At 50.3% G+C, this 13296-nt stretch overlaps 1 non-coding gene across 1 annotated transcript; it reads right to left on the minus strand.

The window, feature by feature from the left end:
* Nucleotides 1–3419: 3419 nt before the first annotated feature.
* LOC147732837 (U6 spliceosomal RNA) lies at nt 3420–3526 on the minus strand. Its single transcript, XR_015308952.1, has one exon. It is a non-coding gene; the product is annotated as a U6 spliceosomal RNA (small nuclear RNA).
* Between the last annotated feature and the right edge of the window lie 9770 nt (nt 3527–13296).

Raw genomic sequence — 13296 nt, forward strand, 5'->3', positions numbered from 1 at the left:
AGGGCAAAAGGAGCGTCTGAGGTTCCGTGACAATTGTAAGTGGTGTTTTCGACTCGCACGAATATGGTCGAGTCTGGTATCTATGAACCGCAAATGACGAGTTTAGTAAGTGTGCGCAGTTTCGCTGTGTTAACTTAAACCGTTCGTTTGCTATGTGGGTTTTTCATCTGTACCCACGGGTTCCATCTTAGATACGGCATCCATTTTGTCTCTTGCCCTCAAGTAGCCAGCGAGCGGACGATGTCCGCTTCACGACCCTGGGACTCCCAAGATATTTGCGGAAGACACATGTCCTTTGTAAGTGTCTTTATGATGAGGGGGATGATACTGTAAGGCAGATGGCCCCGCTCGAGGCTCATCTCGCCGTGCCGGTTTATTGTCTTAGCCGTGCATCTCATTAGGCACGTCCCTTTGATGCCTGTATCTCGTGTCTCTCGATACCTCCCCTTTTTCACCCTTTCCGATTTCCCCACTGTCTCCGTCTTCCTCTACACCTGTTCTTGTTCCTATTTTGATCTGTTTTATTGCCGATTGGAATGCACTAATGTTGGGAAGATGGGTTTTTACAGTTGGGAACCGCCAAATGTTTCCGCACTTATGTTCCGGGCCTTATGTGTATCAAAGTGACCAAAGCGACCCCTCTGGGGGATAATTGTGGGAACCGGGTTGTAAACTTTTGTCTGCTATGCAAACCTATGGGAAAACCATGTATAAAAGGAGCGATCCACAGAACCAATTTGAAGCAGTCTCCCCAAGTTGCACGTGTGTTGCTTGTTGTGACTTCTGTGTTCCCTGCAGTAAATAAGCCTTGAATCTTTGACGCCGAAGGAAGTGTCCCGTGTCTCTGTGATTGGTACGCCGGAGCAGGTTACCCACGAAGGTTTAAGGTGTTGTGCCCTGGCACCGCTGGGTTCTAAATAACCCAGTCCTTCAGAAGGGGATGACCACCAAAGAGACCAAACCCAACAGAACAGTACGAGCGGAAGGACCACCCCGGAGAGAGGCAACCACGAGTAGGAGAACCAACCCGAGTCCGAAGACACCGGGAAGGCCGAAAAACAAACTGGACCCCAGAGACACCAAGAGTCGCCAGGAAAACCACCCTAACCGAAGGAAGGCAGAGAAAAAGGCACGGGACTGAACCGCACTGAGCCAAAAAAAGGCAACAGCAACCAGGGCCAGAACAGAACGAGCAGGCCCGAACAACACACCAGGGCCGCCCAACAGGCAGCACAAAGCAAGAGGGGAGCAAAAGCCCAAGAGAGGAACCGAACGAACAGAGCACAACCCCACCACAGTGACCAAACAAAAAGGCAACAGTGGAAAGAGACAAGCAGACCGCCCAACACAGCAATACCGCAAGGGCGACCACAACCCGCGAGAGAGCCGAATCAGAAAAAAACGGGAAGCGGCACCAGAGCCATCCAACAGACAGGCAAGAGCCGGAAGAATGGAAAAAGGGAGCCGAGAAGAAACAGAAGGGGAACAACCCCCGCCACACAAAGGACCCCCGGAAGGGATCGGGACTCCAAGGAGAGAACCCAGGCAGGCACCAGCTAAAACGAACCCAGGAAGGAGCCGGAAACGACACCGAGGGGACCCGGAGGAGAACCAACCAGGTAAAGGCAAAAAAAACCGAAAACCCACAGGCCCGCCTACGTCCAGAAGGGAGAAGAAGAGGCAGAAAGAAGCCAATCAGCCAGGCACGGGAACACCCCGCACAGGGATCAAGCAACCGGCCCAGGAGGAAACACAAGAAGGGAGCGAGCCGCCCAAGAGAGCACCCAGGCGGGCAAACAGACAGCCAGCCCACAACCAAGCCCAGCCCAGCGAGACAAAGAAGAACCGACAGGCACAGGAGTGCGGCAGCAACACACCAAAGGCGAGAAGGACAGAAGGGCAGGGCGAAGACGAGCCCGAGCCACGACAAAATACCCAGGGAGCCACCAGAGCCAACAGGACCCGGGACCCCAAAACCAGGGAAAAGAAACGAGGACACACCCACACCGGAAGCGCAGGGCCCCGCGAGGGAATCCCATAGCACCGCTGGAAACAAAAACAGCCAGCAAAAGCAAAGGGACCCCAGGAAACGCAAAGCCGGGAGCCCAAACGAGAAGGCCGAAGAGCCCAAAATATCGGAGACCCAAATGAAGCAGACAGGGCCAGACGGACCCAGGAGACTCCCGAACCAGGCACAAAGAGAGGCCCGACCCACAAACCACCGGAGGAGAGGCGATGAGAACACGAGCACCCAGGGCCAGAAAAGCCGCAGCCAAAAACGACCCAGGCAAGGACCGGACCAATGCGCCAAAGAAACAAAAAATGGACCAACAAGCCCCAGCAAGGCAGGGGAAAACCCCAGAGAGCCAGACGGGAAAAATGACCACAGGGAAACCACCGACCCAGCACAGACCGGGAACCCAAGCACAGCCAGAGGAAGGCACCACCAACACACGGGCAGGAACCAGCACACCCAGGAGACAGAGCGGGAAGAGTCGGGGGGAAAAGAACCAAGGAAAAGGCCAGAGGCACCGAGACCAACAGGAAGGGGAGGATCTTCGCAAGGACAGACAGGGGCGAGAAAACACCGCCAGACCACAAGACCCAAACCACGACCAGAGGAAGGCCCCACCAAGGCAGACAACCCCAACCGGAAAACCCACGAACAGGACCCGGAGAGAAAGCCACAGGGAAACCGCCAAAGCGACCCAGCAAAAAAGAGGCAGGCGCCAAAACCCCGGACCGACCAGGCAGGCACCACACAAAGGAAGCAGGGCCACCAAAGGGCTAAAGCACCAAGGGCACCGAAAATCCGGACGAGAAGGATCGCAACAAACACCCGACCCCCAGGGGGCAAGGAGAAGCACGGAGACAGCAGGAAGCCGACAGGAAAAGGGCGCAAGAGCCGCCCGCTGAGACAGGGGGAGCGGCAAAGCAGCGGACCCCGACAAGACAAGGAGAGCCCCCCAGGAGCAGAAACAGCCAGCAAGAAAACACTGACGCAGCCCAGAGACGGATGGACAGACCCCAACAGCAGGAAGCCCATAACAGACCAGCCGTAGCCCACAGCCCCCGGAAAACCCCGGAGGACGGACAACAAGGAACCAACTGGGACCGACCCCACACAAAAACAGCTGAGACAGAAGTCCACAGGACAAAAGGACCACAGGCCCAAAGCCCGGAAGGCAACACAGCAAAGCACGAAGCAGAGGCCCCACAACCCAACGCCACAGGCGCCGAAAAACAAACAATCCAGAAATGCACCACACAAGGACACACTCAGAACAACGGTAGGGACCGAACCCCGGTGCGAAAAAGGCGGGTACCACACAAGGCACCACCGAGCCAAAGAACCATGGGCCCAAGCCAAACCAAGGAACCCCGCAAAAAGGGCAGCGAGAGCAACCCAATGGGAGACGCCAAACATGGAACGCCACACGAAAAAGCGCGGCAACCCAGTGCAGGGACCAAGCAAAACCTCACGGTATAGATCCAATACTAGGGAAGGTGCCGCTGAAGCGAGCACTGAGGAAACATGGAACGCACAACGAACATGCGCGCCAACCACTGGCAAACCGGCAACCCCAGAGCCCCCAGGAGGCAGCCGAAGCGAACACGCCCCAAGAGCACCCGCCGAGTATGCGAACCACACACGAGGAAAAGGGAGTAAGGGGAGCCAGGCAAAGGAGCAGGTGAAAACACCGTCCGAAAATCAAACGCCAGGGGACAAGGGACAAGGCACAAGCGGAACCCGAACCCAGGCCAATGCAACAGCAAAGAGCAGAAAAACAGACGAACAGTGTAACCAAATCCAAAGGGACACCCAACATCGACCCCAGAAGGAAGAAAGACAGAGAGAACCCGCAAGGAGCAGAGCCCGTGACCACGAGGGGCCGGCAACAGGAGACAGCCCCAAGGGAAAAACCAAACAAAACAGGTCCCACTGAGACAACCCGCGACACCGGGAAGGCAAACAGTGGGGGCGTGCACGCAGACCCAGCCCCCGCACTGAGACCAGGAGCCCAAGGACCGAAAGGCAACAATAACAAGCCAGAACAACAAGCAACGCTGCAACGGCCAGATCATCATGCCGACATAAGAACACCATGCCACAGACCGAAGACGGCAATACAAACCCCCCAAAACATAGAAGTCACACAGAACACGCAGCACCCCTCCGGACCGCAGGAGCGAGAGGGAGACAGACGGCCGCAGCACCAGTGCCGGGAATAACGTCAGACAAATGATAAAGGGGGCAGGCAAGCAAGGCAAAGCTCCCCTGACCAGTCCAAACTCCGAGCAACAGCAGGAATAAGCAAAGCACAACATAGACTGAGGAAAAAAACGCCCATGAATGCGCACCCACCTACAAACACCCGGTAATAACGCCAGGAAAAGGAGAAGAGTCGCCCCCAGAGCACACAACAGCACCCGTCCACAGTCAGCAACAACTGCAAGCCAGGGAGACCGGACGGCAGTGGGAGAGCAAGGAGGAGCGCATGCGCGAATGCAAGACACTGCCAACCACAACACAGGGCCGATAGAGGCCAATGCAGCCGCCCACAAACGGAGCCGGGAAGAACACGAAGCCCCCCCAGGAGTGGAAAGAACAAGCCTACGACGGGGACTGCTCCAGCTCCGGACGACAATGCCGGTAAGCCCTGTAGCGCCGAAGAGCACGCTCCGACAAAAAAAACGGAAGCGGAGCCCAGCGGAGCCCAGCCTCAACCCGTGCCGAGAGCCAGCCCCATGTGCACTACACTGCGCGGGACCCGAGGGAAACGCAAAAGACCCCACGGGGCCCGTGGGCGTGAATCAAAGAACGGCCCACGGGGACCCCCCAAGCATACAGCAGGAGAGGGAAAGCGACAGGGGGCGGGCAGGAACAGCCGAAGCCCCCACGCCTCGACCACCCAGCCCGAGACCGGGAGTGGGGAAACAAGGGAAAAAAGAAATCCCAGGCCAAAAGAGCAAACGCTCAAAACGCCTACACAGCCGGGAGGACAGAAGAGGCCGCAAAGCAGAGTCCCAGACCACCCCGGCCCTCCCCCCTGCAAAACCTTGGCACGCTAGGGCAGAGCCTACCCGGTCCCCACAGGAACCCGGGGGAAGGGGGGAGGGGTCCAAGAGCCCAGAGTCCGCTAGAGCAGGACCACCAACCAAGGACCCAAGTACCTGCTACAGCAGGTACCACTTACCTGAAAGCTCTGGAGAATCTGCAGCGCAGAACTAAAAAAACAGGCTGATGGGTTGGGCCGGCCCGCCTCTTATAGAGGTCAGGTGGTAATGGGTCGGCCATCTTGGGAAGGGATGGAAGGCATGGGAGGCTAACTTTTTGCTTTGGAGGGTTCTGGTGTGGAGCTGAAGCTCACTATGTAAGTCATGTGGTGAGGAAGACTAACGAGGAGGTAATGCGTTTCAGGCGGGAAACAGTGGATTGGCTGGCTAGGTGCGGCTGAGATGACGGCGTTGCCCCTGTGCAGCCTGAGTTGCTGAGGCCGGGAGGCCTAACTGTTTGTTAATTGCGATTATGGGGCCAGCGAGATAGAAGCGGATGGCTGCAGACACTGGTGAGGCATCCTGCTCTGCGGTGGGAGATCCGGAGCGGGTGCGGAGGCAGTGCTGCTGCCTAGCCAGTGAGGTGAGTGAGGCTAAGGGACATGCCGTAGTGGGGCTCCAGGGATCTGGCGTCAGTGCCTGTGTGCGGCTGAGCGCCTGGAAGATCGTGGCAAATTACTAGCACTGAAATCCAGGCTATGTAAGAGCCGCACTACCGGCTGGTGGTGCAGCGGGTCTGGATCTGGACTGTGCTGCCTGGCTGCCCGCCCGGGCCTAGATTGCCTTGGGAGGGGGGAGGGGAGGCTGCTGTGCTGTGAACACCGTGTGCCGCAGTGGCGACGTATCCTCAGGGTTGAGAAGGTGCAGTGATTTGAGACATGCAATGAAGTGTGGGAAAGTGTGTGTCTGAGGCCTTCTACCCGAGGATATATATTTTTTGCCTGCCGTCTGTCTAAGTGTGCATGTGGGCAGACTGTCTCGCTACGGTGCAGGGTCTGGAGTCAGCGCATGCTGCAATAGCAGGATGTGTTTTCAGTATCCTGCCAAGTTCCAACAGACTTGGGCCCCCAGGAAATGCTGCCGCCAGCCGAGCTTGACTGTGCCCACTAACCTCAACACCAGGACATTTCAGGGCAGTCCTGGGCATCATTCCGCCGCTCAGAGTTGTTAAACTTTGCACTTTCTGTGAAGATTGCTGCAGGCTTCCCTCATCTACAAGCGCAGGGCCTCCCTCCTTTTCCTTATAGTTTCTGTTGCTTCAACAGCCAAGGTAGCAATCGTTTGGCTTTTCTTTTAATATCAACAGTATTTTTTGTTTCTGCTGTTGTGGGGCAGGTGCCCGGTGCACAAAGCGTGCTCCAGGTTTCCCTCTCCTGACTGTATTTCAGTTTACTTTTACATCAGGCAGTGGAGAAGTATGTGTGCTTTGTGTATTACAGTAAGCGATGCAGTGCAGGCCCGCTTACTTTTCGTTTCTAGCTCCATCTGCAAGTCAGAAGCACGCTACCATGGTTCTTGTTCTCCTTTCTCTTTGCTCAGGAAGCAATTTAAATGTCAAGATAACTCTCCGGAATAATATTCCTGCTGGAGCCAGATACGCGTTTTGTCTAGTGGCCAGTGGCGGCTGGTGATCCCTGAAAGTGGTGAGGCGTAATACGTGCCACTGGTTCCCCTCATAACTGTCAAAAATTGCCATAGGTGCCTTAACACACTAAAGCACCATACACTAACACTGCTTCTTGCCCACAAACGCACACACATTTTTATAATCACTGACCCTCAATCACAACCATTGGTATACAGGGGCTCTGATCTGAAATCCTAAGGTACAGTTGTTTAATGCGCAGTGAGAGCAGCTGCACCAGGGCCTCTATGCCACGGTACCACTGCACCAGCTGCACCATTGACAGAGGCACCTCTGACTCACTCCCACTCCCTTTCAATCACACGCTCATTGTAACTCCCACTACTTTACTCACTACCTCTCTTTTCCTTGAATGGCCTCAAACGCCACACACGGGAATCGAGTGTATTTGCTATATGCCAATATAACTGTATATTTTACATTAAAGATGTAAGGAAACATCTGTAAAACTGAATACTCAAATATATGAATCAAAATTATCTGAATCCATTTTCACTCTGTAAATGGTTGTACATTGGGCGTAAATCTCCTACCAGGGTGAGGGGAATGGATCACCCTCAGATTTGCTGGGGGTGCAGGGAAAGGGCTGTCTCCACGAGGGGGACAAAATCTTATCCACAAGTGCATTTGCAGAGGGAATGTTATTGGTGCTGCTCGGAATTCTTCGCTGTGGAGAACTTGTTGCAGCTGGAATAGGAGCCTGTATAAAAAGCCACATGACCTTTCCACGAGTGCGCCTGTAAACCTGCGCCTGGCTCAGCGTTCCCGGCGTATTCCCAATAATGTAGGAAAGGTACGTTCCGTAGAAGATCTTTCTGTGCTAACTTTTCGTTAATTGGGCCCATAGTGTCTATAAACCAGCCTTTTACATTAAAAATAGCGAATCTCGCAACATTGATTTTTCATTCACCCGGAACCTCGCAGCATAATTGAAGGCCACTGATGGAGGGAGGGACGCATGTGAGCCCCTTTAGCACTTCCTGACTCACTTCACGCATAATCAAAGGAGGGTAAATCCTACCAATAAAGTCCAGATAATGAAAGTGTGGGGTCGCGTGGACTCCAGGAATCGCATTATCGCTTTTGCTGCGTGCCATGCAAGAAAAGGTTATTTTACAGCCGGTACCGTCTGCGGTACGTACAGCTGGTCCAGTTGTGCCCCACTATGACACTATCGTTCCTAGGTGCGCGGTTGCCTTTCCATGTTTCTCCTTGCGTATGTAAACCTGCCAAACCCCAGCACAATATCCCTCGCTGTTCACCTGCAGTCCATCCGTCCCCTCGACCACTTCCCCAAAGATGGCTGTCTTTGACCGAAACCTGAGACGAATTGTGTCCACTCTAAAACCGTTGTACAACTCTGCAACATGGCGTATGTAGTGTACATTATGTTAGCAGGATGTTGTAGCCTAATACATGGATGCACCTGCATAGCTAACCAGAGGCTCCGTGACACCTTCAGCCAGTTCTGACTTTTTTTTTCTTGCTCGAACTTTTTTTTTTAAATAAGTTTTCCAGTCTGCACAAGTATATGTAGTTAGCATGCTCATAGATTAACAAGGATACTCATGATGGTGCTTAAAGCTGTTCATAGGTATGCACGTGGGCTTTGGTGCGACACTATGCCCAAGATATAGCACTAGCTCTTGTTTTACAGTGCCGAACGTGTATCATCGAGAAAAAACATCGGTAACAAAGAGAGAAAAAGACCCCTCCCAACCCAATCCCAACAAAGTATAATCCTGGGGGATGGGGAGTGTGGGATTTCACGAAGTTCAAGCTTTTTGACAAACATCATTTTGTATTCTGGGTTCTTAGATTTTCAGTTGTAAAACTACAGCATGGGCTGGACAAGGCCTTAAAAGAATCTGGAATTGGTGAGGTGGATGCTGGTTGCCTTTATACCCTGGAAGCATCACCAAGTCCTTGAGTAGAGCGATGCAGTCTGGTAATGTGTGCACTAACTGTCCTGCCATTTAATAGGGCATGGGGCGACTTTGCGTAAAACGCATCACCGCCCGAGCAGGAGCCTATCTTCAAACTGCTGCACTACACTGAGCATGCGCAGCATACCTATGGTTTGTGAATGTGAGTGAGGGGCAACGCTCCCCTCTCACATGCGCAGACCATCTTCGGAACTCCTGCTCGTCTCTGCCTGCGTGCGCTGTGCGTGAACTGAGCACTTTCACAAGTGAAGTGCACAGGCGGCCCGGAAATGTAAACAGACGAATTGTAAACTGTCAATTTGTCTGCTTACATTTCTGTTCTTCTGTTGCCCAATTATTTTGGGGGGCGCTGCCCCAATGCCCCTATGGACCAGCCGCCCCTGCTAGTGGCAGTTTCACCCATCATCAAGTAGCGCAGATGGTCAATGTGCCTGCTGCATAGAACGTGTGCCAGACAGATCACTACACTGCATTTTATGTGGCAAGCTCAGGGGGTTACTGCTCTTGTCACAGTGATCCTTTTGTTACTTGAAGTTTATGTTACAATCCTAATATATCATATATAAATATGAAACGAAATTAATGAGCTGCATCTAAACTGCATGGTATAGGTTAGAAATGAATTTTTCCCCCAGGTTTTCATTATCCCAATGTTGCTAACAGGGTTAGGTGGGGTAGAAATACACTCTTTTTACTAAAACCAACCACGGTGGTACGTTTAAAATCCTGCGTTTGTGCCTCTCTGGACCACAAACACTTAAAATATACTGCCTGCTAATAAGGGTGATGGTTAATCCCACAACTTGTAGCGTAGAGCATGATTGTGGGGGTTATTCCCAGCTAGGGATACAGCCGGATGCAAAGAGGGAGTCTGGCTGGGAATGGATCTTACGTTTAGCTTTAGTATTATTACTGCTCAGTGCCTCGAAGTGTCTTTTTTGAAATAATGCAGCATAGATACGTAGGCTATGTGTACCTCAGTAAGCCTCTACTCCTGAGGCTTGACCCCCCTTCATGCCTCATTGTATTGTAATGTAATTACTTAGACTAGCCATACAACTTACTTTCAGCCTCAGGTTAATATAGCTGGTGGCGCTGTGCGCAGTGCTGTAATAAACTAATTGATTCTTATTAAACTGCTCAATATGTCTTTAGAAATAAATAGCATCATTATGCATAGCTGCCTAGGTTTCAGATTGCTATGTGTGACATTTTTAGAATTTCAGTGTATTATGAGTGACATTTCGACAACTGTGAGTGACACTTCCGCGTGAGCAAAATCAAGCAATGAAGATGATGGAAACTTATAAAAATAATACATTACACCCATTTGAGCAACACGAAACTATGAGAAGATCTTAAAACGGCTGGAAAGCACCAGAAATGGATGGGCACGCACGTAGCTAGGGGTCACAACCCAGGCTGGAAGGTACTGAATGTGGTGATGAGGAGTGAGGTTAAAAATACATGATAACGGGGTGGAGTAATGGAGTATGTCAAACGTTATGAGGTAAAGCATGCCAACAATGTCAGAACAGAAAAGCAGTGTGGGATTTCGCTAAGTCACTAGGCCTTGTGAGAAATGAACTTCTATATATCAATAACAAGCTGGAGGTTTTTGGCGCGATAGAGCCAAGCTACACGGTTGACTTCATGGGGGGCTCCGGAGCAAATATGTCCTTTTTTCCCAAGCCCCCTCTCCCCCTCCCGCTATCGGCCATGGGCGGCAATCTGAGGGACAGCCCCGGGCGTCAGAAGCTCTAGCTACGCCACTGGGGTCTGCTGTGCTGTGAACACACGTGTGCCGCAGCGGCGACGTATCCTCAGGGTTGAGAAGGTGCAGTGATTTGAGACATGCAATGAAGTGTGGGAAAGTGTGTGTCTGAGGCCTTCTACCGGAGGATATATATTTTTTGCCTGCCGTCTGTCTAAGTGTGCATGTGGGCAGACTGTCTCGCTACGGTGCAGGGTCTGGAGTCAGCGCATGCTTCAATAGCAGGATGTGTTTTTAGTATCCTGCCAAGTTCCAACAGACTTGGGCCCCCAGGAAATGCTGCCGCCAGCCGAGCTTGACTGTGCCCACTAACCTCAACACCAGGACATTTCAGGGCAGCCCTGGGCATCATTCCGCCGCTCAGAGTTAAACTTTGCACTTTTTGCGAAGATTGCTGCAGGCTTCCCTCGTCTAAAGCGCAAGGCCTCCCTCCTTTTCCCTATAGTTTTTGTTGCTTCAACAGCCAAGGTAGCAATCGTTTGGCTTTTCTTTTAATATCAACAGTATTGTTTGTTTCTGCTGTTGTGGGGCAGGTGCCCGGTGCACGTAGCGTGCTCCAGGTTTCCCTCTCCTGACTGTATTTCAGTTTACTTTTACATCAGGCAGTGGAGAACTATGTGTGCTTTGTGTATTAAAGTAGGGGATGCAGTGCAGGCCCGCTTACTTTTCGTTTCTAGCTCCATCTGCAAGTCAGAAGCACGCTACCATGGTTCTTGTTCTCCTTTCTCTTTGCTCAGGAAGCAATTTAAATGTCAAGATAACTCTCCGGAATAATATTCCTGCTGGAGCCAGATACGCGTTTTGTCTAGTGGCAGTTTCACCCATCATCAAGTAGCGCAGATGGTCAATGTGCCTGCTGCATAGAACGTGTGCCAGACAGATCAGTACACTGCATTTTATGTGGCAAGCTCAGTGGGTTACTGCTCTTGTCACAGAGATCCTTTTTTTACTTGAAATGTATGTTACAATCCTAATATAACATACATACATATGAAACGCAATCAATGAGTTGCATCTAAACTGCATGGTATAGGTTAGAAATTAATTTTCCACCCAGGTTTTCATTATCCCAATGTTGCTAACAGGGTTAGGTGGGGTAGAAATACATTATTTTTAATAAAACCAACCACGGTGGTACGTTTAAAATCCTGCGTTTGTGCCTCTCTGGACCACACACACTTAAAATATACTGCCTGCTAATAAGGGTGATGTGTGATTCCTACAACTTGTGGCGTAGAGTGCGGGGAATGAGATTTTAATATCTTTTATGATCAATTTGATAACTTATCTCATTCGTCAGTTTTGGACCGCTATGATTTCTGTCATTGAGTAAAAGACAGCCCCTGCATAGGTTAGATAAACCCCATTAACTGATGCCACTCTGAAGAACCACTTACAACTGATAAAGTTTAAAAGGTTTAATATAAAATTAAGAAAAGTTGCATATACAATCCTCTCAGGATCAAATTCATCAAATATACAGGAACTAATAGGAACATGTATTCCCTAAAGAACCTCAGTCTACAAACGAATACAATTAAAGTCAGTTCCAAAATCAGCAAATTAAAAAGCATCGATATGAAGTGGTTCTTCTGCGTCATCTACAGAAAGAGAAAAATAATCAAGTTAAATCTGTCCCTACTCTATACTAGGTGACATCCCTACTTCGCAAGTTTCTAGTACCCTAAAAAAGGTGTCAGCAGTTTGACTCCCTAAGAAGTTCAAACTCTCTTAGCCTCTAAAGGTAACTTAAGTTTAAGAAGCAGTACCCTCTCTGCCTACCCATCCGCTCTCTAAGGGTCCTCGGCCTACTGCTCCCTTGCGCTCTGATCTTTCTCAGCGCATCTGCTCAAGTCATCTGCTCTTTCTAACTTGCCTCTCGCTCTGAGCAATTCGCTAAGCTCTTGCTTCGCCTTCGCTCTTGCTATCTTCTCCCCGGGGTGCTGTCCCTAAAATACACAATCACAGTGTGGGTGGAACGCCCCTTCGACACCCACCACGGACTTTCCCCGTGAGGTCATCTTCTAGCTTCTTCCATGGCTTCGTCTCTTCGCCGTCCGTTAAGTTGACCTTTCTCCTTAGACGCCATCTTCGTCTTCTTGCTGGTGACTTCATTCAACTTTACCTTTGACACTTTCGGAGCAAAACCTACCACCTTATCAGAAGTTTATTCTTTACGGCTGTACTTTTAACCTCATTTGGTCCTGTGAATGGTCATTTCAAAACAAGACTCAAATTCCAATCGTCTCCTCTCATGTTTAGGCAATAAACTTCGTCCGACGTTTGTCACCTTAAATCTAACAAGAACTAGACTCTTTGGCTCGCACGTTCAAGTGAAGGCTATTCACGACTCCTGTGAGCCCACTAAATTACCAACAGCGGACTACTCCTGCGAACCCTTGGTCAGTCAGGTTATAATCACAAATGACCTAAACCCTTCTAACATTCCTACCAACTTCTTCTACACAGTATAACCTTTAACATACATTTATACATGATCGCATTTAGCAAATCCTTTGCTCATATGTGAATACATTTTACATAGAAAACAAATGACGTAGAGTATAAACCTTATATTCTCATTTGTTACATTGTTATATATATATATATATACATGTTCTCTGCACATTTCTCCATGTTACATTTCTCGCCGTTTCTGCATTTAAAGTTACACACGTACATGAATTTCTACTTTTGCACGTTCTTCTTTTCATGAGCATTTCTACACATTACTACATTAGCCCATTACGTATACGGGCCTTCTAAATCTTAATACATTCTAAAGTGAATACAGTTACATTTCCTATATTACTTTGGTTACGCCTGTTAACTTTTATGCTATAAGCGTCAACTTCTCGTTCGATATACATTTC

The sequence above is a fragment of the Lissotriton vulgaris genome, chromosome 2_1 (genome assembly GCF_964263255.1).
Source record: "Lissotriton vulgaris chromosome 2_1, aLisVul1.2, whole genome shotgun sequence".
Taxonomy (NCBI): Eukaryota; Metazoa; Chordata; class Amphibia; order Caudata; family Salamandridae; genus Lissotriton; species Lissotriton vulgaris.